We start from the raw sequence: 26296 nt of genomic DNA, 5'->3' as shown, positions 1-26296 counted from the left end.
CGCGACCTTTGTGAGGATAAGCGGTATCAATTTTATTTTTAAATTGGCCCTCGGAAGCAACTGTTCTAGTGGCTAACTTCACTTTGAATTGAGGCTGGCCTGAGCTATTTTTAGTGTGCAAAAGCGTGATGACAGAATATAATTGGAGTGTTATATTCCTTTTCCAGTGCTCATGTGCACTGGCGTACCACTTATGTGTACCCCTGGTAATGATAGACTACGGCGTTACCAACGGAACTTCATTGTAAACCCAGACCCCCGATGTAAAATGAGTAATCACAACTATTTTTTTCTGAGCAGAGCCCATGTTTTTCTTTGTTTTTTTATCATTATCATGTTTCATCATAATGGCCTATGTATTATCTTGTAGGCTTACAAGTACCGGTATTTGCGGGCAATTTGAATTAGGCTTGCTAGTGTGTGTGCATGCACGCGTGTGTGCGTGTTGTAGGTGTGGGGGTGTGTGGGTGTGGGTGTGGGTGTGTGTACAGTAAGTATTCTCTAGAAAGGAATCATATTTGTATTGTTCAATCTTTCCTTATAACGGAATTTCCTTATGTGGTAAACGACTACGATACATGTCCTGTATAAACGTGCAAGTATGTTAACAAAACACATGTGTATCAAGCTAACAAAACAAAGCAATATAATAATAATAAACATTTTATTAAACAAAAACTGCACTATAAAGTACAGGTATATGAACAAAATACAGTACAATATTACAAACATGGTCCAAATAATGTTGAAAAAAATACTGTAACACCAATGCAGTACATTACTGTACTTAACTAGAGTAAACTGTACTGTATTTCTGTTGACTTTTCTCAGACTTAGGAAAAAATGAGTCTATTTTGAGTTGTTGTGTTGGCTTCATTCTTTGCTGTATGAAAATGTTTGCGTATCATACAGTTTTGTTGCTAATTGCAAGTAACTGTCCCGTTGATCATCACTGATGTCTGGTGATTCTTGTGCATACAAAAGGACACGATTATTTACGCCACTGTACTTCGTCCGTCGAGCCGCAAGCAATTTCCTTTGAGGATGCAGGCAAACTGCTGGAAACGTACTGAGCCAGAATCGATTCCTTGTTTTTCAAAGTCTCGTAGATTTTAGTTTTTTCGACTCCCAAGTGTCTTCTGGATGTTTTTTACTTTGTGTCCAGCTTCGCTCAATCGGATGCACTTCACTCTCTCTTCCACGCGGTCATTACCGTTCTTCTTTGTTTGGACGCCATGAGCTACAGACGAAAATGTAAACGAATACATTTGAAATCTTTTGCAATTTCAGAAAAACGCATGCCAAAGAAGTAACTTACATGTCGCCATTTTTTATCCGATAATGGCGGAGCGGTCAACGTTTTTCCATAGTATCGAGTGGAAACTGCTCGAGTTTGCGCTACTGCGGGCTTCACTATGGCTTCCGGGTTCCGGATACAATACCGGAACTTCGTTATAAGGAATCGATCGTTAATGTAATATAGTAGTAGAAAATTTAATGCATACATTGTTTTTCCGGGTGAGGGAATTTTCGTTTGACAGAGATCCGTAGGTGGGAATTGGGGAAGTGGGATTTGACTGCAGCTTTTGATACGATAGACCACAGTATACTTTTGACTCACTTGCAACACCAAGTGGGCATTAGTGGATGCGCTCTCGAGTGGTTTGGATCCTATTTAGGTGGCAGGACTTTTTCTGTTAGCCTAGGTTCCTGTGAGTCCCGCCCTGCCCCTCTATCGTATGGTGTTCCACAGGGTTCTATTTTGGGGCCATTGCTGTTCTCACTGTATTTGCTGCCCCTGGGTTCCATCCTTACGAAACACAGCATTTCCCTCCCTTCCCTTAATGAAATTAATTAAATAGTTTACTCCGGCTAGGAATAAAACAAATCCGTACGGTTTTAACAAAAACTGTTAAACTTCCTAGGTCAATAACAAATGCAAACGATTCAAAATGAGAAGGAAGCTGTCGTAAAAGTATAGTCGTTACGTTAATAACTCTTAGTTATGTTACTCGCTAAGATTAATTAAATGACTGAAAATCGGATTGGCTATACAAATTTAAAGGTAGTTAGTAACCTTCCATCCCCTCGCACTGTCGTGTTAGAGCAAGCAAGGGTCAAAGGTAAGTGTAACCCATTAAATGGCGTAGCTGGTCAGGATTTTCCTGGTAATCCTGCGGCTAAGCGGAATCTGACACAACGTTGCAAGACATCTATACATGACCAAACAACTAACCTATCCTATAATAACAAATTATAAAAATGGGCTGATATGTGAAATCATCGTGTACCACATGGGGATCATTGGTATTATACGTCAATATTATACAATTTATGGTTTTAATTCATCTTAAAAAAAAAAAAATTGTAAGGCATGTTTGACATGTGCAAGGCACAATCCACAATTATTTGGTCATCATAAATGCCTTCTCCAAACGGATAGAACTCTTTCCAACCAAACATCCAGACATTGACAGTGGCAAAGGCACTTTGTAAGGATCAGAAACAGTCATCCATGCCATTGTTACATCTCGACTAGATTACTGTAATGCAATTTATTTTGGAGGCAGCCAGTCCTCAAATGTCTCCAGTTGGTCCAAAATGCTGCCGCCCGCCGACTAACTGGAGCTCACAAGATCGAGCACATAACGCCTCCCTTCACTGGCTCCCAGTGCATTTTAGGGTTCATTTTAAGATTCTCCTATTGGTCTATAAATCATTAAATGGCCTCGCCCCGGCGTACCTCTCTGAGTTCCTCCACTCCTACGCACCTTCCCGCAGCCTCAGGTCTGCGGACCAGGAGGGTCGAGGGGATCGAACCTTTTCAGCTGCTGGTCCTTCCCTTTGGAATGACCTCCCATTGGTTGTTAGGCAAGCCCCCTCTCTGTCCATTTTCAAAACCCGGTTGAAAACACATTTCTTTTCTCGGGCTTTTGATCAGACCTGAAATTTTCGGCTCTTTTCCGGTGTCAATTGTATATAGTGTTTTATGTCAATTTATTGGCTTAATTATTAATATTTTATTTATATTTATTAGGGATGGGACGGGGATTAGAACGCCACGAGATTTCTCGTGGCTGCACAGCACGAGATTTATTTTCTTTTGACGGTGTTTTGGAGTCCGGGTGACTATACCAGATGTCCTAAAAGGAGCTGTCACCAAATGGGAACTTCCGAGGCCAAATCACGGAGTCGCTGTTGTGACCGACAACGCTCGCAACATGGATGTGGCGATACGTGAGGCTGGCTTTGGCTTTTGTTTAGACGCGTCAAGCGTATAGTTTTTTTTTTCACCAATGCTCAACAGCAGCAGCACTTTTGACGTCTAAATAAAGACAGCTCGAGCTGTCCACGCACACACTAATTATGGACATAATCACGTGCTAGAACAACTCTTTGGACATGATGGCTCGCGATCTAGAGCAGCGGGGTGCCGTATCTGCAGCTCTGAGGAGCATAGAACTACGACGAGTTGCAGAAATCTTGACACAGATGCAGTGACATTCCTCTTGTTGAAGATTGACTGAGAAACAAGTTGAACTCTACAATACAATACAATTTTATTTATATAGCGCATTTTATAACAGTTAGATCTGTAACAAAGCACTACAATAAATAAAAAAAAATATAAGAGCCAGTGATACATCTATTAATACATCAATAAATATTAACAAATATATAAAATATACATAAAAATATAAATAAATAAAGTCAATAAATAAACATAAAACACTATGTACAATTGAGTTACTGCCCCACGAGCACAGTTGGATTTTGTCAAAGTATTCAGTAAGAGGAAAGATCTCAGCTTTAGCTGTTATTGCAGCAATATTTGAGAGCATGTAACGAAAGTGACTCCTGTTTGCATTAGCACTTTAGAGATAGATGATTAATTTTTTTTGCAGTCTGTTCGATAAAAAACATTTTGAAAACTTACAAAATTACATTAGATATTAATTATATTCAAAATTTAGCAAACATCTCGTCTCATCTCGTTCTCGTGGACTCAGTCTCGTGAGACATCTCGTCTCGTGGGATTTTTGTCTTGTCCCATCCCTAATATTTATATATTATCTATGTCTATATTTATTCATACATGTATCACAGCCTTTTATTATTTTTGTTCTATTTATTGTATTGTTTGTAAAGTGCTTTGTTACAGCTCTAGCTGTTATGAAATGCGCTATATAAATAAAATTGTATTGTATTGTATTATTTATCAAGGTGGAGTTTTGTTGTCACAGAGAAGAAGTGGGGTTTGTCAGTGCACCAAATGTGGACACACAACCCACGCATACATACTGCATACTGGCGTTACCTGACTGCTAACATTTGGAAGTGACATCACATCGCTCATTAGGTAAGCTGCTGGAACCAGGAATTATGTGTATATTCTGTTGTCTTCCATACATTTTTAACAAACTTGCTTTGTCTGGCCAACATAACCAATCATGACACAGGTAAATATAAGTTCGCGTTCCGTATTGAGTTGTAAAGGGACGCACTTTGTCCCGTAATATCGTGAAAAATAGTCCGTAAAATGTGTCATGTATCATCCCCCACACCGCTTATCCTGTACAGGGTCACGTTGTGGCCGCGAGTAAAAAGTCAAACTGCGCGCAGCACTGCAGCAGTGACACGTTTGCGGATGTCTTCATTGAAGTTTAGAACAACCTTGCCCTAATTCAGCTCTCTCACTTTTTCTTCTTTGCTCTGGAAATACGTCGTAGCAAACCTGCTGTGTAATGGTTTGCTGGTATGTTTTCATTTTGAAGGCCGGGAATAGTCTGGGACTTCTTGCAGCACAGAGCACAGAAGAAGAATGAGACGAAAAGAATGTGTGCTGGCATTTGACCGCGGGACATTTGAAACCAGAATGACACAGCTGCTTCATTCTCACACATCAGAGAGGGGGAGCTTTTACTTTTGCTTGGTATTAGACAAGCCTGGCAAAACAAAAAAGATTTCTACTTCACAATAAAGTCCTCCCCCGTGTGCAGTCTGTGTGTAGTGCACACTAGTGTACGTGCTCTTAATGGAAGTAAGTACATGCAGTTGGGTAACTACTAGTGGTGTGTTTGAAGCATGTTTGAAGCGTGTCCACAGTGGGTTTGAATAGTAAATTAGCCAAGCTAATGATCTTTAAATAAACCTCTGCCATTAGCATCTCTCCCGCGGCGGCGTCAAGCACGCTTTTTTTTGTTGTTGTTTTTTAACGGGGTGGGGGGGGGGTGATAATTTTTATAAATAAGGGCGGGGGGGTCGGGTCCGGAAGGGGTCAAGGGCAGGGGGTCGAAGCCGGACATGCAAAAAAGGGTCAAGTGCCCAGCTCGGTTCATTTTTGAGTTGAGAGGGTTTAATGACAAAAACTGAGAACAAGAGTTGGAGTGATTCAAAAGGCGGTGAGTAGACGAGGTGGGGGGCCCTCTGGATTCTTTGTGGAAAAGTGGGACTTGGGGTGACGAGATGTACGAAGCTGGGATAGGGGCAACAAATCCTCTGGAGGTACTGGTGACAAGGAGAAAAATATCAAAGTGGGAAAAAAAAAATGTACACACTGGTGAGTTGGCGGAAGTACTACTGTGAGAGCAGGAATCATCTAGCACCCGCATGCAGGGCTGGCTTGCTCTTAAATGACTTAATTACACATGGTTTGCAGGTGTGAGTGAGATTCCTCCAGAAAGCGCCCATCTCAGCCTGAAACAGAAAAGGAACCAACACCAATCAAAGTGGAACAGGAACTAGGCCCACCAAAATAAAGCCAGTGCACAAACGCCAGACTTCCATGTGAAAAAAAAATCAAAAAATCGGAAAATTTGACAATATTAGGAGTGAACAACAAGGTTCAAGGTTAGAGAATAAATAACAAACCTTTTTAACGCTTTGTAATTCCACCTGGCATTTTTACCTGAATGCCTAAAAAGGTGCACCCAAAGTTAATATGAAGCTGTACTCGAACCATATGGAGTGTCAGCATAGTTTTGGTCTCTTTTTGAAGATAACACTTTGAATTTTTCTCCTCAACTGTCAGAATCGGTTAAAGTGCTACTGGCACTGAATTTTGAATTTTTTAAGTTTGAATACATAAAAGAAGGCTGATTTTATGTCCGCGTATTTTATTACATTTTTTTTCCAAAACTCTGCCTGGAAAATTATGTATCAGGGTGGTGGACTGAATAACACAACAGGATTACAGCTTGAAGTCTCCCCAAATTCCATTTCAAATTCGACAATAATACCACAGAAAATGAGCATTTTACTAAGGAGAGGTCCAGGTGAACCAAAAGTGTGCATTTGGGTGACCCATTTGCAACCATGTCCACATAGGGTAAAACGCTGCTATTCTGGAATGCTTCAACATAAAAAAAAAATATTATGAGTTCTAATGAAAAGTAAGACTTGGAGCTATCTTATCCTACATCCAGATTAAAAAAGAAAACGCAAACAAAAAATCAAAGGTGACGCTATATAACGTGCACTCTTACGCACGGGCAGGTGGCGGCTTTGAAAGTGCGTGTTACGCAAATTACACATGGTGTTTGCTGTTGTTCAAAAGTGGTTTCCAAAGAAATACTTTTTTGGGGGGCAGAATTTCATTGGCCATTGAATGCGTCAAACACCAGCAAGCTTAGCAAGTTTGGTTGTCACTGGAATAAATGACGAATCATCAATAGGGAGGGCTGGTACTATATATGCACAATTTGTTCATTGGCTGTTATTGAACTCGTGACACAGGAAACAGTTTATTGGATCAAGTGAGGCGTCAATCAAATACAAGGAATCGGGCCTACATTTTGATACCTTCCATGCGTTAGTCTGATCACGCGGACCCGACCTACGATGGAAAATATGCGTATCTGATAGAAATATGTAATGGTTGCAGCAGCTAATAACGTGGCTTTATGGATGTAAGGCTTGGTGTGGACTAACTATATTACTGGAATACTTTTACTGGACCCTTGTGGGCGTAATGGGATCATTTTTGATGGATTATGATATTGTCTTGGACATTTATGAGGCTGAAATTGTGAGGTCAGTTTTTGTTTTTGTATTAGCGATTGTTTGACTTGAGTGCTCGCCGAGCCTGCCGATATGATTGGATCTTATAATGTTTGGCATCATTCAAATATCTGGAAACTCAGCTTTCTAACCATATACAACATGCCCGGGAATGCTTTGAAGTTGAAGTTGCGAACATCCCACCGGTGGGACGCTGAAATCCGCAATACAGTATCCCCAAATGAATTATCAATCAAATAATTGTAAAAAAATATAAATATCTCTAAAACTACAGCCAATTTAAAAAAAACTGTCATTTTCCGTCAACAACAGATGAGAAATAAATTGATTGACATCCATCACTCTGGAAAGGGTTACAGCATCATTTTTAAAGCTTTAGGACTTCAGCGAATCACGGTGAGAACTATTATACACAACTTGAGAAAGCATGGAACAGTGGTGAATATTCCCAGCAGAGGCCAGCCTACAGAAATGACCCCAAGAGCACAGCAACAACTCGTCCAGGATGTCACCAAGGAACCCAGGACAACATCTAAAGGACTACTGGCTTTCCTTTCCTTAGTTTAGGTCAGTATTCATGACTCAACAATGAGGAAGAGACTCCACAAAAATGACATCCATGGCAAAGTTCCTATTGGTTAAAACCACTGCCACCCGAAAAGAACATAAAGGCTTGTCTTAACTTTGCAAAACACATCTGAATGATTCCCAAGACCTTTATCTGAGAATATTTTAGTTGACAGCAACATGGTGGTCAACTGGTTAGCACGTCTGCCTAACAGTGCAGAGGTTGTGGCTTCGAATCCTGTGTGTGGACTTTGCATGTTCTCTGCTGGTTTTCTCCAGGTACTCCAGTTTTCCTCCCACACTCCAAAACATAAGTGGTAACTTGATTGAACGCTCTAAATTGTCCCTGGGTGTGATTGTGAGCGCGGATGACAAAATGAAAGTGATTTTTTTGGAAGGCATGTGTCTCATAACATCTGACGTAATGTAACGGCATTTCAGCTAAAGAACATCATACCAACCATCAAACCGATGGCAGTGTAATGGTCTGCTCTGAAATAAATGGTGTGTTGAATTTACTCACTCACATTTCATAGTGGTTCCACAGAAACTTTTTTTCATTGTGGGGCTGCTTCGCAAATTCAGGAGCTGGATTAATTGCTGGGATTGAGGGAACCATGAATTCTGCTCTTTACCAAAAAAATCGGAATAAAAAATGTTTTACTATCAGTTTGTGACTTCAAGCTGAAGCGCATTTGTGTTCTGAATCAAAACAACAATCGAAAACACATCAACTTCTAAATGGCTTTTAAAATGAAGGTTTTGGAGTGGTCTAGTTGAATGCATGCCGAAGCAGGCAACCTAGGATGCGATGAATGCCTGGGCCACCTCAGCTGAGGGACAGGGGAACCACTTCTGGCCACCTGGTGGTACTGTCTACCATAGTGAGGAGGTGAGTGAACTCGTGGGAGGAAGGCAGGGGTCGCAGCAGGTCCACGTTGACATCGTCAAAACGTCTCTCAAGAAACAATGCCAATGGCCAGCTCGCATCCTGACGTCTCCCTTGTGGCCCAGCCAGACAAACTTGGCTTCCACTAGCTTAGTGCACGCCTTCACACCAAGGTGAGAAATGCCGTGTATGGTGTCAAAAACACGGCACTGCCAGCCATCACACACCATGGGGCACGGTTGGCCGGTGTAGACATCACAGAGCTAAAAACAGTTGGGTTATTTCATTAACCCAAATTTTGGATTGTTTGTGTTGGGTCAAAATTCAAAACTCTTTCTTATAAAGTAACACAATTGTTGGTTCAAATTAACTATATATTGGCTTATTTGCCTGTAAAGTTTTATGTTGGGTCGAAAATCAATCTTACAGGCCGATACACAGGTGCCAGATGTACACTTTAATTAGTATTATGACTGCCGCCATGACAGCCACCGACATAGTGTTCATACGTCTACACACGCAGCATCGTGGTCAAGTCAGCGACACTTTTGACATTTGGATTTCTTCATTTATCACACTGTTTTGGTAAGTAATTCACACATTGTAATCTTTTGAAAACGAGTTACCTTGGAACTGAGCGTGTGTGTTGGACAGGACAAGTGCTGGAATCGTAAAAAAACAAAAGGCATTAGTATGCCGCCATTGTAGGATGACTTCGGTGCTACAGTGTTCGTGTTCGTCTCTGAACCAAAGTGAGTACACCAACAAGTGACTTAACGGTGGCATATTGTATAGTGTGTTTATTCATCACACTGTTGTGTATTTCCGTCTATGTGATTTATTTAGCTTCATTGTCGTGGTCCGCAGCGAAACTCTTTGAAGTTCGCCGTGTAACTCGAGCGTCTCAAACACGACGCGCAGATTTTAATACATTCCTTTCTGAATGTTGGGGCCTCAAAAGAATTGTGCTCAAGTACAGTGCACTTAGTTACATGTTTGGTCTATCTTTGACACGTCTGATCTGCACTTTGTATGGGCGACACCATTGCACAATGTCGGCCTCTAGTTATGTTTATTTCAGGTAGTTTCTCCTGTCATTTGCCATTTGAGTTCCTAGTGCATGTTTCTCATGTTGAACATCTTATTTGGCGTATTTAGTTATTATTGTGTGCAGCTGGGCAATGCACTCATGCTGTATATTTGAAAATTTTAGTTATTATTGTGTGCAGCTGGGCAATGCACTCATATGCTGTATATTTTCAGTTTGTTGCAGAACCACACACATACACTCCTTTTATACACTCTAGCATACTTGCATCATTTCTACCTGTACCTACGCCTGTCTGCATGCACGCTACTGCCATACCTGTGCTGTTATCTGCCTATTCTTGCAATGAGATTGAAGCTGCCAAACCACATCTTCACTAAACTTATTGTGTTCTGACCAATACCCGGGGGCGAAAAGAGCATACTACATCTGATCCACATATACAGTCCACTGTAGGCTCTCGAAGAGGTAAGTCCAAATATAAATTATCCCTCTTGCTGTCCCTCCTTTTGTTGTGTCACACACATGCATTGACGAACTTGTAAAATAATTCCAGGTTTCTTTCATTCACTGATGAGAGTAATGGTAAGTTACTATTTCCTTTCATTTAGCCTATGTGTTTAAATTGCTTAACAAGGTTGTCTTTCTTTTTAGACAATGCAAAGGCATTATTGTATTCAATCACAGTGCAACTAGTGTATCATCTTCTAATGATGACCATTTTTGAAAATGGAAAAAAATGATACAATTGTTGCATTCATGTAGAGTTGGGCAGATTTCTTTTCATGAGCTCATGTCTTACAACACGGGTGCCCATTACGTCGATCACGATCAACTGGTCGATCGCAAAGGCATTGTGGGTAGATCGCCAGTCTGTCATCCGTCCTCACTACTACATATTTCTACATTCATGCTACGTTCACACCAACTGTGTTGGGAGCATTTCTGGCGGCGCGTTTGAATTGAAGTCAATGTAGTTCGTGCGGGCATGCGCGGTTGTGTGCACGGTTGTGTGCGCGATTGCGTGCGGGGCGGTGCGAATGATGCGTTTGCGTTTGGAAACCCGCCCATTTGCTCCATTCAGCTATATAAAACAAGTCAACTTTTTTGCCTTTTCGCCTCGCGGCAGCCAATCAACATCAGGTATACTAAGTCTCACACAGCCACACAGCGTACTGTTCACTCGGCAGCCAGCAATATTGTTAGCATTAGCATAGTGTGCAAAAAAGTTGACTTGTTTTATACAAGGGGATCTGGCCGGAGGAGGGGTAATCTCAGACAGGGGTATTGTCAGACCGGAAAGGGTATTCTCAGAAAGAAAGTGGTGGTGGTCGTAAAGATGTGGTGGTGGTCGTAAAGATTTGCAAATAAAAGCGTTTAAATTTTGCAAATAAAAGCGTTTACATTTTCAACATGAAGTGATGGTAGTAAAGATTTGAAAATAAAGTGATGGAAATAAAAAAGATTACATTTTCACAACAACTTGTAAAACGCGCATTAACGGCACTTACTATTGGCACCCCCCCTCCCCCTCTTTTGTGAAGATCAGGCAGCGTATAAGCGTGACAGTAACGTAATTATGTTGTATTGTATTATATTGTATATGGTTATGTATGCTATTTTTAACTATAGTATAGAAATTTAGAAAAGCCTTTGTAACATCGACGTGTGCACATTTGACTGTTTCTACTTGTAATACTCAATATTTCCACTTCCATACTTATAATTTCTAAAAAGTCATGTCATTACGTTGCATTATAATAAGAAACTTGTAATAATATTTATATAAAATGTCCTATAATATTTATATGCCCGTATCAGAATGTTATGACCATGTTATAGTTGTTAAATACCTATATATTTAGAAAGTATTGTATAATTGTAGTAATCATAGTCTATTTATTTTGATGTATTTTTTAAATACTGTACAGAATATCAGAGGAAAGGTAGGATCTTATGTGAGGGGTAGGACTAGATATAGAGTTTATACTTCCTCATACCCCCTTTCGAGCAAGTGATAGTCTGATTTGCCTTGCCATATTTTTAATTTTTTCTTCTTTGTTTGATCCATCCATCCATTATCTCCCGCTTATCCGAAGCGGGCCGCAAGTCCGATGATACGACTACAAAGTCGATCATCGAACTGCGGCCTAGGGTATCCTGGTGCCAAGTGCACATATGGACACCCTTATGTTTGAACATGGTGTTCGTTATGGACAATCCGTGAAGTCACAGAAGTCCAGTAACCGAACACCGCTCGGGTTCAGATCGGGTTCCTCCCTATCACACCTCTCCAGGTCTCACTGTCATTACCCACGTGAGCATTGAAGTCCCCCAGCAGAACCCCAGCAGAACCCCAGCAGAACGATGGAGTCCCCAGGTGGAGCGCCCTCAAGCACACCCTCCAAGGACTCCAAAAAGGGTGGGTACTCTGCACTGCCGTTTGGTGCATAAGCGCAAACAACAGTCAGGACCCGTCCCCCCACCCTCAGGCGGAGGGAGGCTACCCTCTCGTCCACTGGGGTAAACCCCAATGTACAGGCGCCAAGCCGGGGGGCAATAAGTATGCCCACACCTGCTCGGCGCCTCTCACCCTGGGCAACTCCAGAGTGGAAGAGTGTCCAACCCCTCTCGAGAGGACTGGGACCAGAACCCAAGCTGTGCGTGGAGGTGAGCCCAACTATATCTAGTCGGAACCTCTCAGCCTCACACACCAGCTCAGGCTCCTTCCCTGCCAGAGAGGTGACATTCCATGTCCCAAGAGCTAGTTTTTGTTGCCGGGGATCGGACCGCCAAGGTCCCTGTCTTCTGCCGCTGCCCAGCTCACACGGCACCCGACCCCTTTGGCCCCTCCCGACCAGTGGTGAGCCCATGGGAAGGGGGACCCACGTGTCCTTTTCGGGCTGAGCCCGGCCGGGCCCCATGGGTGCAGGCGCTCGCCATCGAGCCCCACCTCCTCTTTGTTTGACCTATAGAAAAATGTATATTTGTATTTCAATTTTAATTTTATATGTACGAAATAAAGACAATCAATCAATAGTGGCTGCTACATAAAAGATAAAAAACATTGCATATAAAATCGGAACGTGTGAATCAACCGTCTGCTAGATGAAATGTGCGTCTTATAATGTAATTAACACTGACACAAGACTGAACCACTACTTCCTATGTATACATTATGCTGCAGCATTAATGCAATAACTGAATATGAAAGATGAGATGGACACAATCATGTATTTAAGATAGTCTGTTCTTGTCTTTGATACTTTACCTTGTAGGTCCAACATCATTTGCCATGATTAATGATTACAAAAACGGTATTCTGTTTGTACTCAACTCTGTGTACAATTGACTGTTCGAAAAGATACATTCAAAAAGTTTAGTGAGGTCAAATTTATTCAATGAAAAAAGTCTCAGTGCTTTAAAAAGACCACGAGGACATCCCCTCATCTTAACGCCCAGGAGGACAAGAAAAAAACTCCAAACACAATTGAGAAAAATTGAGAATCCTTGAGAAGAAGCCACAAATAGGGGAGATCCCCCTTCCAGGATGACCAGGCTGCAATGGATGCTGAGTGGCAACAGTTAATAGACAATGCAGTGCGATACAACGCAAACTCAAATAGTGAGTAATCCATTTCAAGATAAAGCGCTGCAGAATGACTCCTTTGGAGAAGTAAGTCCTCCTCAGAATCCGGCCCGGTTGGTCAATCTCCAGTGCAGCACCACATCATCTGTTAGATCTCCATCTTTATCACATGTGGGTACAGCGATAGAAGTTGTTGTTGGTCCTCTTGCTTCAATTTTTTTTTCCATTACTTAAATACATTTTTTTTAAGTCAATAGCATCAAAGTTTTTTGATGTTTTTTTAATCATAAAGAAGGATTTCTCAGTGAAAAGAAATATTGTTATAAAAGTGGGCTTCAAAAATAAATGAAACCATTGATGAAATCAACCTCAGAATTGCTGGTGCTTCCTAAGTCAGAACACAGGAAGGATTTCACCTCGCAGAAATGCCTTTGAAGCATCCATCCAGCGTGCAAATAATTTCCCATAGCTGAAATAAGACATAACATTACATACCATTTTTAATTCAAACAAATTATACAGTTGCACAGTACCAGTCTGCCAAGGATGAAGTTTTAATGAAGAATGTGTGTTAGTTTTGAGCTACACAAGTATTAAAGTTACAAGAAACCATAACTAACAGAACATTTGACAGGTGCTGCAGTACTGAATAATTACTGCTGTGCAAGTGATATAAAGAGTCATCAAAAAGTACAGTCAATGTCAACGAAGTCTTCTAGAGCTTACTTAAAAAAATAATTAAAAGAACAAAAAAAAGATTGTTAACTTACAATGGTGAAGTCATAGGCAGCATCCAGGACTTGGTAAACTTAAGAAGGGTTCACATGATGTTTGACTCCCTGTTGGAACAACATAAAGGTCTGCAACATATATGATCTTTCCCTGTGTAACATATTGTAGACAAGATATCATGCACTAAATTACATAAAGTATAAGACAAAGCACATTATGAGAACACATTTTCGATTATTTTTTTCACCTTTGAATGGGCAATCTGCTGAATAAGGTCAAAGCAAGCATTTCCTATCAGCAATTGAAAAAATGGTTGAAGCAGCTGTCTGCATTTTCATCCATCCATCCATTATCATGTCATGTCATCTTCCAAACCGCTTATCCTATACAGGGTCGCGGGGAGTTGCTGGAGCCTATCCCAGCCGTCAATGGGCGAAGGCAGACTACACCCCGAACTGGTCGCCAGCCAGTCGCAGGGCACACATAGACACTGTCACTGAGCGGGAATCGATCCCACGCTGCCCGCACACAACTCAGGCGTGTGTACCACTACACTATCAGTGGACCCCATCCATTATCGATACCGCTTATCCTCATAAGGGTTGCAGGCGTGCTGGAGCCTATCCCAGCTGTCTTCGGGCAGTAGGCGGGGGACACCCCGAATTGTTTGCCAGCCAATCGCAGGGCACACAGAGACAAACATCCGCACTCACAATCACACCTAGGGGCAATTTAGAGAGTCCAATCAATTTACCATGCATCTTTTTGGAATGTAGGAGGAAACCGGAGTACCCGGAGGAAACCCACATAGGTACGGGGAGAACATGCAAACTCCACACAAGGATCGAACCCACGATCTCTGAACTGTGAGGCAGACGTGCTAACCAGTCGACCGCCGTGCCGCCCTGCATTTTCACTATCAGTTCTTTTCCTGGCTTTTTAATGTCCAAGACATTAAAACATACACACAAAAAAAATATTTTTAAACAAAAATACAATGTAGTACTATTTTACCAGGTACCTTATGGATGGCTTCAATATACTATTCAATTATACATAACAGCTGCTGTTGGTCAGAATGTAATTCTAGTGTCCATGAAGTGTCCACAGATGCATTTTAGCAAGAAATACACACACTGGCATTACCTTGAAACGTAATTGCATTTTTTTTGTGTGCTGGAGAACTTTACAGAGACGAGTAGGTTTAAATTCGGGGCAAAGCGGGCAGTGTATTTGCAGCATTAAGTGCAGCGCTGCATTGTAAACTTAACATTTCCCTGAATGATAGAGTGATGCATCTGCAAAGAGTGAATGTTAAAATATAGTGAATATAAAAATATATAACGTGGTCATTGTACTTTACCGTTTGGTAAAAACGACATGAATTACAGACATGAAGTCTGACTCCAATGTGGAAATAATTGACGTCCGAGGAACTTAGACTTTGAATAAAACCACTACCTGTTTGAGGTCCCGATGACAAATGATTGTAGTGATTAAAACATATAGAACGACATTAAAATAACTATGCAAAAAAGTTATACATATGTCCTTTGCCGACAACACGGCATTCTCACGGAAACAGGATAAAATATACGCAGGGAACGATAACCGAAGTTATTTTTGATAATGTTACAATCATAAACAGTCATTTTTATAATTTGCTTGATTTAAATGTAATATACAACATATTTTCACAGATAACAAAGCATCACTTACCGTTCTTTCAGGGCGTCGTAGTAAAAGGCAAGGCTCTTTGACCGCCGATACTGAGAAAGTGACGCGCTTCTGTTTGCAGACAGGTTACGTCACAGAGAGGAGTTAAAAAAAAAAAAAAAAGAAAAGAAAACCCCACCTCTTCCTTTCTGAGAATACCCTTTCCGGTAGTATCTCTCGTTTTATACACGCCAAATGGAGCGAATGGGCGGATTTGATGTTGCTGCAAATCTGCTAGAGGCTGGCTATCAGCTACTGTACGAACTATGCATCCCTGGCTGATTCCATGCATTGCAAGTCATCAGAGTAAGGTAATTACAACACATTTTTTTTGTTGTATTGTGCTATATAGGTTGATGGAGTCATGCAAGGTACACCAGCATATACGGTACATATAAAAATAATCATCAATATATTTATAAATAATGTGTTTTGCATTTTTAGTAGGTGGTAGATCATTTTGACTTGGTCATGTCATAAGTAGCTCTCAGGCTGAAAAAGTGTGGCCACCCCTGTCTTACAAAATACTAAACATGCTGCTGTCTGCCAAAAAAACAACAGTCAACTACAACAAAATAATGTTAAACAAAGGCTTATGGGTTGATATATGAAAATCAAAATTAAAAATGCAAACATTTTCACAGTCGGTATTGGAGTTACAGTACTTTTCTTAGCTTAATTGTTGAGCTACCCGGAAGCTACTTGTTCCAAATACTGTTGTATTGTTACTGTTTCAGTCTGTCAAATCAGCCAGGTGGAGTCTGGACATTTAAAGAATACGAGAAAACATACTGCCTTTCGAATGGCACAAGAAGAAAGACGGTAAATGTACTTGTGGCAGACATGGTGAAGAGTCATGGGTGAGTGAATTTGTACTTTAATAGTTTGACAAGGAGGGTTATTCCTCCTTGTCATGAAATGTTATACAGTTAGAATACTTATGTTTGAGATGGGGCGTCTTATTCACAGTAATGCTTCAAGTAAAACAACGTTATCCAATATTGTTTAAAGTTTGTATGGACTGTTGAGGAAATTATTTGTCTGGATTTAATGAGGAAATAAGTGTAATATGTGCTGGACAACCACCAACAGCAGAACAACAAAACCGTACCGTACTGTAGGTCACCAACAAAAAATTTAAAAGTACTTACATTTGCATTCAAATACACATTTGTTTCCTAAAATGTGCCTCTCTGTCATCAGGAGGATTCCCACCATTGCACTTGGCATTATAACACACCAAAGTTGAGGGACCCAGATTCCAAGACTGGTTATGTAATTGTATATATACTCCATCATAAATTCAGCTTTTATTACTTCGCAAGTTATAGCAATGCTACTCCATTTGACTAATTAACATGGTTGGCTAGGCTTTTTTGTCTCCTTTTCTGAAAAACATCTATTTGGAGGCTTTCAGATAAAGGACTGGCACAAAGAATGGACAGATAGAACACGACATGACTGTTGTCATTTCACGTCACAAAGGTCATTATAGTTAATACAAATTACTAAAACTAGAATAAATTTTTTTTTAAAAAACTCTACCGAAACTAGACAACAAAGCTTTGTCGAAAAAAGAGGACTAAAATTGTACAGTGAATATGCAAAAAAAATTAGGGCGTTTTTTGTATTTGTTTGATTGGGGCTTTTTGCCACCACCATGATAACACTGAGAGGACTAAGACTGGAGAGGGTAAAACTGAAGAAGCCTTCAAATGGGGGTGATTTTAGGTTTTAAGTTGTGTACAAACCTTGAAGTTGAATTAAAGCCCTCCAGACTGGTATCCCATATTGCAGAAAAAAACATAACACTTCGAACCGAACTAAAATGCAGCGTTTTTACAAAAAAAAAAATACCGGCAGAAACAAATGAAACCAACTGAAATTTTGAAAAGGTAAACATTAAAATGAATATAAAAACTTGTGAATTATCCTTAACTATTTAACCCTTGGTTCACACACTGTTGAATTGAAGTGTCCTCCAGCCATACTTTGCACTAAATTGGCCCATACTTTACTCCAAATTGAGTCATTGTACTACCCGTGGGCGTAACCAGCCCGTTTTTGGGGGTGCTCAAGCACACCCAAATTCAACCCAAGCACCCCCAAAAATTATAGCATTTTTAAAACTCTCTTTTTCTTAATAAAGGCCAGGATATGTGTGACACTTTGTAAAATAGTCATCCCTACTTATTATTTTTGGTTGAGTTATTTTAATTACCTGTTGGTCAGTGGTCAGTAGATGGCGCTTTGTGACTGCTTCACAGGTGGGGTAGAGGGAAGTGGGACTGAGCCGTCGAAGATTTGCTATGCTGCGTTGTTTGAGACATGATGCAGCAAATGTGCTGAATGCTGATGCACTGTGTTTGTTTGTGTTAACAGAATCCCCCTGCAAAGAAAATAAAAACAAATGTGTTGCATTTGGATGAGCTATGTCCTATTCTTATACGTGCAACATTTCTTGGCGAGACAGCCAGGAGGTAGAAGAGGAATAAAAACTCAAACCACCCGATTATTAAAGTGAACCTTAATAAAGGGATAACATGGAGCATATGCGTGATAAGGTGAGCACAGCCCTTTGGCAATTAGAAGAGGAGTTTCTCATGGATGTCTGCAGGTACATGAAGTGTGATGGCCTGGACAGGGGAGAGCTCAGTAGGAAGTGCCCTTACTGGATTGGCAGAGGAGGTGTTGGACAAAATTGAGGAAGCCCAGGAGAATGAAGAAGTGAAGCAGTATTATACTGATCTACTCAATTTCATACAAGAATTAAACAGACCACAAACTTCCCCAGACATAAATTGAGGAAGCCCAGGAGAATGAACAAGTGAAGCAGTATTATACTGATCTACTCAATTTCATACAATAATTAAACAGACCACAAACTTCCCCAGACATAAAACAGCAAGCAAGTAAGCCAGCTTTTGAGAAGGGACCAGATGAGAGGTTTTACGGGCCACACACTCCCCTTCAAAGGACTACAGGATCGTCGCTCCGGAGCTCACCAGCGCCTATTCATTCACTGCAGGAGGTGACGTTGAGAAGGGAGTTCAAGATCTTTGGACAGATTGGAGAGAATGGGCATAAGGACAAACTGTCGTACCTGAGTTGACTACGCCAGATTGAAGCGGGAACAGAGAAAGGCCATACAGAGGCTGAAATTGTGGAAGCGGTGATCAGAGCTGTCAGCCCAGGGCTCCCACTTAGAGACATGCTTGAAATCAAACGTGGACTAACTCTCACAGCACTTCTCACAATTTTGAAGGGTCATTATAGAGTGGAAAGCTCCACTGAAATCTATCATCAACTCATAAATATTTCCCAAGAACCCAGAGAGTCAGCCCTGAATTTTGTATTCCGGGCCATTGATCTTAAAGGAAAACTGCTTTGGAAGGTGATCAATGAGGAGACGGATGAACATTATAGCAGAGCCACCATTCCTGGCGTTGGCCAGTTCTTGCTCTCCATTGAAACTGGACTATCAAGTGACTCAGTGAAATTCCACATCCTGCCTCACCTGAAGGTTATGACCTTGACGGACAAATAACCGATCGAGAGGGTGAACGAGGCCTCAAAGGTTGAAAGTGAGAGACAAGAGAAATGTAAGAGGCTCACGGGCATGAAAAATCCTAAAGTTATGGCGGTTGACTCCGAAGTCCAAACAGATCCGGTTCTGACCCAAAGTCCTGGTAAGGTGAAAGAGCCCCCCTCGGCAGTGGCAGTCAAGGCGGTGAAGAGCAAAGATGCAAAGCCAGACCATGTGGATGCACAGCAGATCATGGAAGAACTTAGAGCAGAAATGAGGCAGATGTTTCTGACGATGATGGAGGCAAGTCCACGGGCAACACAAACAGGACGAGAGAGAGGCTGTCAAAAGTGCAGGGAGGAGAGGATGGGTGAAAACTGCTTACACTGTTTCAAGTGCGGACAAGAAGGCCATTTCTCCCGAGGTTGCAAAGTACAGAGGGCCCTTTGGGAAATGGAAGAGGGCTGCTGAGGCGGGACCCCCAGTAGTCCAAAGGAAACAGACCCAACCCAAACGCTGCAACCTAACAACCCCGCCTGCGCCGGAACCCCGAAAAACAAGTCTAGTGTTGTGAACGCTTGGAGACAGAAACACCTGCCCCACACCAATGTCCGACCTGTGGCTGAACTCTTGGAGGAGGAAATTCTCACTATTCTGGCCGCCAATGACACTCAAATTCCATGGTTGGATTGAAGTCAGTTTCCGGCTAGATGATGACCCTGGCATGACCAATGACCTGCAAGGACCAATGCTTGTATCAAGTGACCCAGCAGTTGCCAGTGACCCCATTATAGGCTCCAACGTTGTAGAGATTATCATCAAAGAGAATGAGACTATGAGTGAAGGAAGAAAACAGCTGACACACAGAGTGAGTAAAGCGCTTGAAATAAATGTGAGAATGGCACATAATGTCGTGAAGTTGATCCAGAACACTTTTTCACACCCAGCGACTGGTGTGGCCTGCACCGGTACAAAGGAAATAACTTTACTACCCAACCAGGTCACCTCCGTGTATGTTCGAGCAAAGGTGGGTTCACATATTAAGGGCCAAGACATGCTGTTTTCTCCTTTGGCGCAACACCTTTCCCAAAAGGGTGTCATCTTCAGTGAAGTGTTGGTACGAATACTGCACACAAAAACACCCTATGTGGCCATCCCATTGACTAATATAACGGCGCACATCATCCATCTTGACTGTAACAAAGTGGCAGGACAATTTGAAACCATAAAAACTGTGTATTCCGCAGTTGTTGAGGCCAAAGCGAATGTAGAAAAACAACACACAAAAAATGATACGGAATCTCAAGCAAGAAGCTCTGCCAGCAAGGAAGAGACCACCTTACAGGCGGACAGAAGACAATCCGAAAGACAGCGAACCAGGGACCCTCCTGTTGATCTGACACATCTCCCAAAGGAACAAAAGGAAGTAGCCAAGAAGATGCTCCGACAGGAATGTGAGCCCTTTGCTTTCAACGATGACGATGTGGGACGCATACCTTCTCTGAAAATGCATATCACGCTTCATGACGCCAGCCCTGTCCAAAAGACCTATATGTCAGTCCCAAAACCGCTCCACAACGAAGTTAAACAGTATCTGCAAGACTTGCTGAACCAAGGTTACATAACACCTTCGAGGTCACCTTATTAACCAGTGGTCTGTGTCTGCAAGAAAGATGGTAGTTTACGGCTTTGTTGTGACTACAGGGAGCTCAATCGCAAATCGGTGCCAGATCGTCATCCATCCTATACCAAGGATTCAGGATATGTTGGATACGTTGGGAGGGAGTTTGTGGTTTTCTGTCCTGGATCAAGGGAAAGCGTACCACCAAGGTTTCCTTGATGAAGAAAGCCGTCTCCTAACAGCATTCATCACACCTTGGGGACTGTACAAGTGGATCCGTATCCCCTTTGGCTTGTCCTCTGCACCTGCTGAGTTCCAGAGATGTATGGAGCACTGCCTGGCTGACCTCAGATACACTATTTGCCTTCCCTACCTAGATGACAACCTGGTCCATAGCAGCAGTTTTGAAGAGCATGTGGAGCATGTCAGGTCAGTCCTTCAACGCTATCAAATGCACGGTGTGACGTTGTCCCTGAAAAAGTGTGAACTGTTTCGGTCCAGTGTCAAATTTCTTGGCAAGCTAGTGAGTAAAGAGGGCTACACTATGGACCCAGCGGAGATGGCGCCAGTGAGAGCCCTGAGCAAGAGAACACCTGCCACAGTTGGAGACTTCCGTCAGATGCTAGCATTTCTTTCATATTACAGGCCATTCATCCCCAACTTCTCTCAGATTGCTCATTCACTCGACAACTTACTCACTCCAGGAGGTCAGGGAAGGGCTAACACAGACCAACCCATTGAAAGACACAGAAAAACAGCCAAGAACATAAAGAACCACCTACCATCACATACTCCCATACAGTGGGAACGCTCTCATAAAGAAGTGTTGGAGCAACTGATTGAAGCACTCACCAAGCTACCTGTCCTGGGCTATCCTGATTACACACAACCATTTGTGCTACACTGTGACGCATCGCAGGTGGGCTTAGGAGCGGTGCTGTACCAGCGACAGCAAGGAAAGATGAGAGTGATCGCTTATGGGTCTCGCACTCTGACTTCGGCTGAAAAGAGGTACCATCTTCACTCTGGAAAGCTAGAGTTTTTGGCATTGAAGTGGGCTGTTTGTGAGCGTTTCCGTGATTACTTATACTACGCTCCATCATTCACAGTCTACACGGACAACAACCCATTAACCACTTCTGCTAAACTCAATGCCACAGGCCACTGATGGGTGGCAGAGTTGGCGGACTTTAATTTCTCCACCTGCTGTCGTCCAGGAAAAAAAAAATCGGATGCTGATGGACTGTCTCGCATGCCGCTGGATATGGAGGACCACATAAGGAGATGTACCATGGAGACAAGCCAAGAGGAAATCAGTGCATCCATGGAAAGTGTCACAATAGAAAGTCAAGATCCATGTCGAGGTGTAGGGATGATCCACATTGATGCGTTGGAATTGATGAAAGATTCTGGGACTGGCCAACCTCTCTCCCCAGTACAAATACGACAAGCTCAAGAAGAGGATAACAAACTGTCTCGAGTCAAACAGTACAAGTTGAGAAACCGGAGGCCAAATCGAACAGAGGTGAAAGGCGAGACTCCAGCTGTGGTCACACTGCTCAACAGTGGAAGATTCACATCGACGAACATGGCATAATGCGACGTAGAACCTCCCGCTGAGAACAGCTGCTGCTTCCCAAATCTTTCCACCTGCTGATCTATAAAGACTTGAACCAGGAAATGGGCCACTTGAGAGTAGACAGCACACTTGAGCTAATTCGGGAAAGTTTTTTTGGCTGCACATGCACAAGGATGTGGAGCATTACGTCACCAGAGAATGCGAATGCCTCAAGGACAAGAAGCCAAGACAACACGTGCACCTTTGATCCCAATCCACACCACTTCTCCCTTTGAGCTTGTCTCTATAGACTCTCTCTACTTGTACAAGTGCAAGCATGGGTACGAGTATATCCTGGTGGTCATGGATCACTTCACCAGGTTTGCACAGGCCTATGCGACAAATAATAAAACATCAAAAACGGTTGCTGACAAAATGTTTAATGACTTCGCGCTCAAGTTTGGATTCCCAAATAAACTGCATCATGACATGGGTAGAGAGTTTGAAAACCAACTGATGGCAAGATTGAAGAACCTCTCTGGCATTCAGGGCTCCCGCACGACACCCTACCATCCACAAGGGAATGGGCAAGTGGAAAGATTCAATCGCACTCTTTTGTCCATGTTACGTACCCTTGAAGACAAGGAGAAGGAGGACTGGAAGGAGTCTCTGGCTAAAGTAGTCCATGCGTACAATTGTACAAGGAATGAGGCAACGGGCTATGCCCCTTACTTTCTTGTCTTTGGGAGATCCCCTCGACTGCCAGTTGATCTGCTGTTCGACCTCAAAAGAGACGAAACCCATAGTTCCTTTGAAGATTATGTGGGTCAATGGAAAAAGAGAATGCAAAATGCCTACCAAATTGTGGCCAAGACTGCTGAAAACATGGCTGCTTGTGGTAAGGCCAATTATGACAGAAGAGTGAATGGCAGGGACCTGGAGAGAGACAAGTACATACGGTAAAGGAAAGAAAAGGTGACAACAGCCCGGTCTACAAAGTCTGTCCAGAGAATGGAAAAGGGAATGACAGGATGATTCACAGGAACCTCCTGCTACCCTGTGACTATCTTCCCTTAGAGAAGCCAAACAAGGAAAACACATCACAGATGCGAGGAGCTGGAAGTCGCAAAGGGGGAAGAAAAATACGAAAAAGGCAGGCACAGCAACAACCTGACTCTGGCAGTGATGATGATGGGGATGGTGGCTTATACCAGTGGCGGCTGAGGTCGAGAGGTGGGATGCAGGAGTGACCAGCTGCAATTGATCCAATGATGGAGACATTCCAGCTTCGCAAAGGCCCTGAGCACCAGGATGGTCAGGAGGACAAGCAGGATGCAGTGGATGTGCTGTTCCAGAATGACGTCAGTAGGCCGTGTGACCAGAGCAACGATGGGATGTTACAGCAGAGTCGAATGCCTGCAAGTATCCCTGACGTAAATCAGGACAGTGACTTGTTTGAGGGGGAGGCAGATCAGTTGCACCAAGTGAGGAGACGACCACATCGACTGAGACATAGACCTCTACTACTGACCTATGATAACTTAGGCCAGCCATCATTAGTGCCAAGAGACTGTATGGAGTCCAAGAATCAGGCCCTAGAGACATTTTGGAGACCTTGGTCTATGGAAATGTGTATGGAAATACTCCCCTGCCTCGAAATGGTTCAGTCCATTTGATTCCCAGCACGGCTCTCGCCACCCTCCCCACTCCTCCTTCGCTCGGCTCGTGTCACAGATTCTGGTTCTGGAAGCTCCGGTGTATTACGGTGAGTATGTTATACAGTGGTTATGTTGAACAACTATTTTACCACCCAATACCATGCATTGTTATCATCAACAGATATTAGTCTTCATTTTAGCTGCATTGAATCGAATGCAACAATGATCAGCCTATCTTAATTGTTGCATGTGTGTAAGCTATGTGTGTTGGTCATCCTCCCAGCACCAGCGTGGACATTCGCAATTTTTTTCTGTAAAAAAGCACCATGTTCAGGTGAGAATCTATTACCCACAGTAACTGTACAGAAATACACAAAACCTCTTCCTAATTTATTTGTAGCCTATATGGTTGTCAGCACTAGGAGAGAGAGGGGTAAAAAGGGAGGAGAGGGAACCTCAACCAAAATATGAACAGTGGCTGAAGTTAGCCCTGAAATATGAACAGTGGCTGAAGTTAAAAACACCCCATCCAGAATAAAATTTAATATGTATGCTGATAATTATGTATTTTCTCCTCATCAGTTGACCACATTATCATCACATTTTGATAGATTATCTATAAACCATTTACTATTTAAAAAAGTTATGAATTGATACTGATTTTTATGATACTGAATTTATATCTTCTTGGTAATAAAACAGCTTGTGTCTGATAACACAGACGTAGATTAGTTATTGACCATTTTATTATTTATTACTTATTTAAATGACTGAATGAATATTTTTAATGACTGAAAGATGTTTGTATGTGGTTGTTAGTGAAAAGGGAGAGAGATAAAGATAAGGAAGAGGAGATGATGGTGCAAGAACAGGAAGAGTGTGTGTACTCTATCAGAAATAAATGAGTAAAAACTGTGCATGGCATATTAATAGTGTTTCTGCTAACCACAAAGTGTAATTTGCTGTTCAAAAATGGAAAGTGACACTCCTGAACAGTGTTGAATGATCCTAAATCACAAGTAAAATGAAAAAAAAAAAAAATTGAACCAGCCAGACACTTTAGGTGCACTCCCAAAGCTCGGAACCTAAAATCGCCCCTGGTACTAACAGAATTTTTTTTTTTATACTAACACAATTCTTCTGTTGCCCTATAATGTTTAAGTTTTAAGGTTCACTGCATGCCACACTTCACAAGAACTGTGCGTTCTCCAAATAATGTCCCATATTAACTTGATATATTTACTGTAATCCACAGGAACATTTCTATGATTGCCAGAGTGGTTCTGGTTACATTGCTTGGAGATTGAAAACTGTTGAGCACTACCAAAGAGGTCAATATATCTAAACGCACTTTTCAAGATGGAACCACAACTCTTCACAGCCCGTGTGAAAGTGTGAAGCAGTTGTCTGGTGATGACCGCAAGGAAGCAATGTCACTGATGAAGCACTCAACAGAACCAACTCTGGTCAAAGCCAAAATGAAGGCAACATTTGAGCACAGACAGAAAGTTGTGCAAGACCCAGCCCAGAATTGGGTCAATTTGAACCAAAAAAAATGGGTTATTCAGTTTTGACCCAACTTTTTAGGGTTAAATGAACACAACAAATTGGGTTATTCCATTTTGACCCAAAATTTAGGGTTAAATGAACGCGACAAATTGGGTCAAAACAATGCAAATAATTGAGTTATTCCACTATTTTATTTATTTATTCAATGTATTTATTTATAATGCTAAGAATACTGCCCTTTCCCCAAAAATGTATTTATAACAAGAAGTGAAAGTTTCACAAAATGTGTATTTATCTTCATGTAACATCTAAGTGCACCGTACTTCAGCACAATCTGTGTCGTGCTTGATGCGTCGTGTTTGAGATGCTGGAGTTACGCGGCGAACTTCAAAGAGTTTCGCCGCGGACCACGGCGACGAAGCTAAATAAATCACATATACAGAAATGCACAACAGTGCGACAAATAAACACACTATACTAAGTCACTTGTTGGTGTACTCACTTTGGTTCACAGACGAACACGAACACTGCTGCTCTGAACACTTCCTACAATGACGGCAGACTAATGCCTTTTTAAAAAAAAAAAAAAAATATATATATATATATATATATATATATATATATATATATATATATATATATATATATATATATATATTCCCGCACTCATCCTAGCTGTACAACACACAATCAGTTACAAGGGAACTCGTTTTCAAAAGATTACAATGTGTGAAGTACTTACCAAAACAGTGTGCTAAATGAAGAAATCCAAATGTCAAAAGTGTCATTGACTTGTCCATGATGCTGCGTATGTAGACATATGAACAGTATATGTCGGTGGCTGTCATGGCCGGCAGTCATAC

At 41.9% G+C, this 26296-nt stretch overlaps 1 protein-coding gene and 1 long non-coding RNA gene across 2 annotated transcripts in view; one reads left to right on the top strand and one right to left on the bottom strand.

Annotated features, from left to right (window-relative positions):
- The window catches only part of LOC147140343 (sickle tail protein homolog), a 237456-nt gene that overhangs the window by 31939 nt on the left and 179221 nt on the right, over positions 1-26296 (top strand). The window lies entirely within an intron of this gene.
- Positions 12903-15688, bottom strand: LOC147140350 (uncharacterized). The gene is made up of 3 exons (XR_015088356.1): positions 15565-15688; positions 13884-13952; positions 12903-13582 (listed from the first exon to the last, which is right to left on the bottom strand). It is a non-coding gene; the product is annotated as an uncharacterized LOC147140350 (long non-coding RNA).

The sequence above is a fragment of the Filicampus tigris genome, chromosome 10 (assembly GCF_054856515.1).
Source record: "Filicampus tigris isolate MCC_2025a chromosome 10, RoL_Ftig_1.0, whole genome shotgun sequence".
NCBI lineage: Eukaryota > Metazoa > Chordata > Actinopteri > Syngnathiformes > Syngnathidae > Filicampus > Filicampus tigris.
The sequence above is the reverse complement of the archived record's forward strand: the minus strand, read 5'-3'. Positions and strand labels throughout refer to the sequence as shown.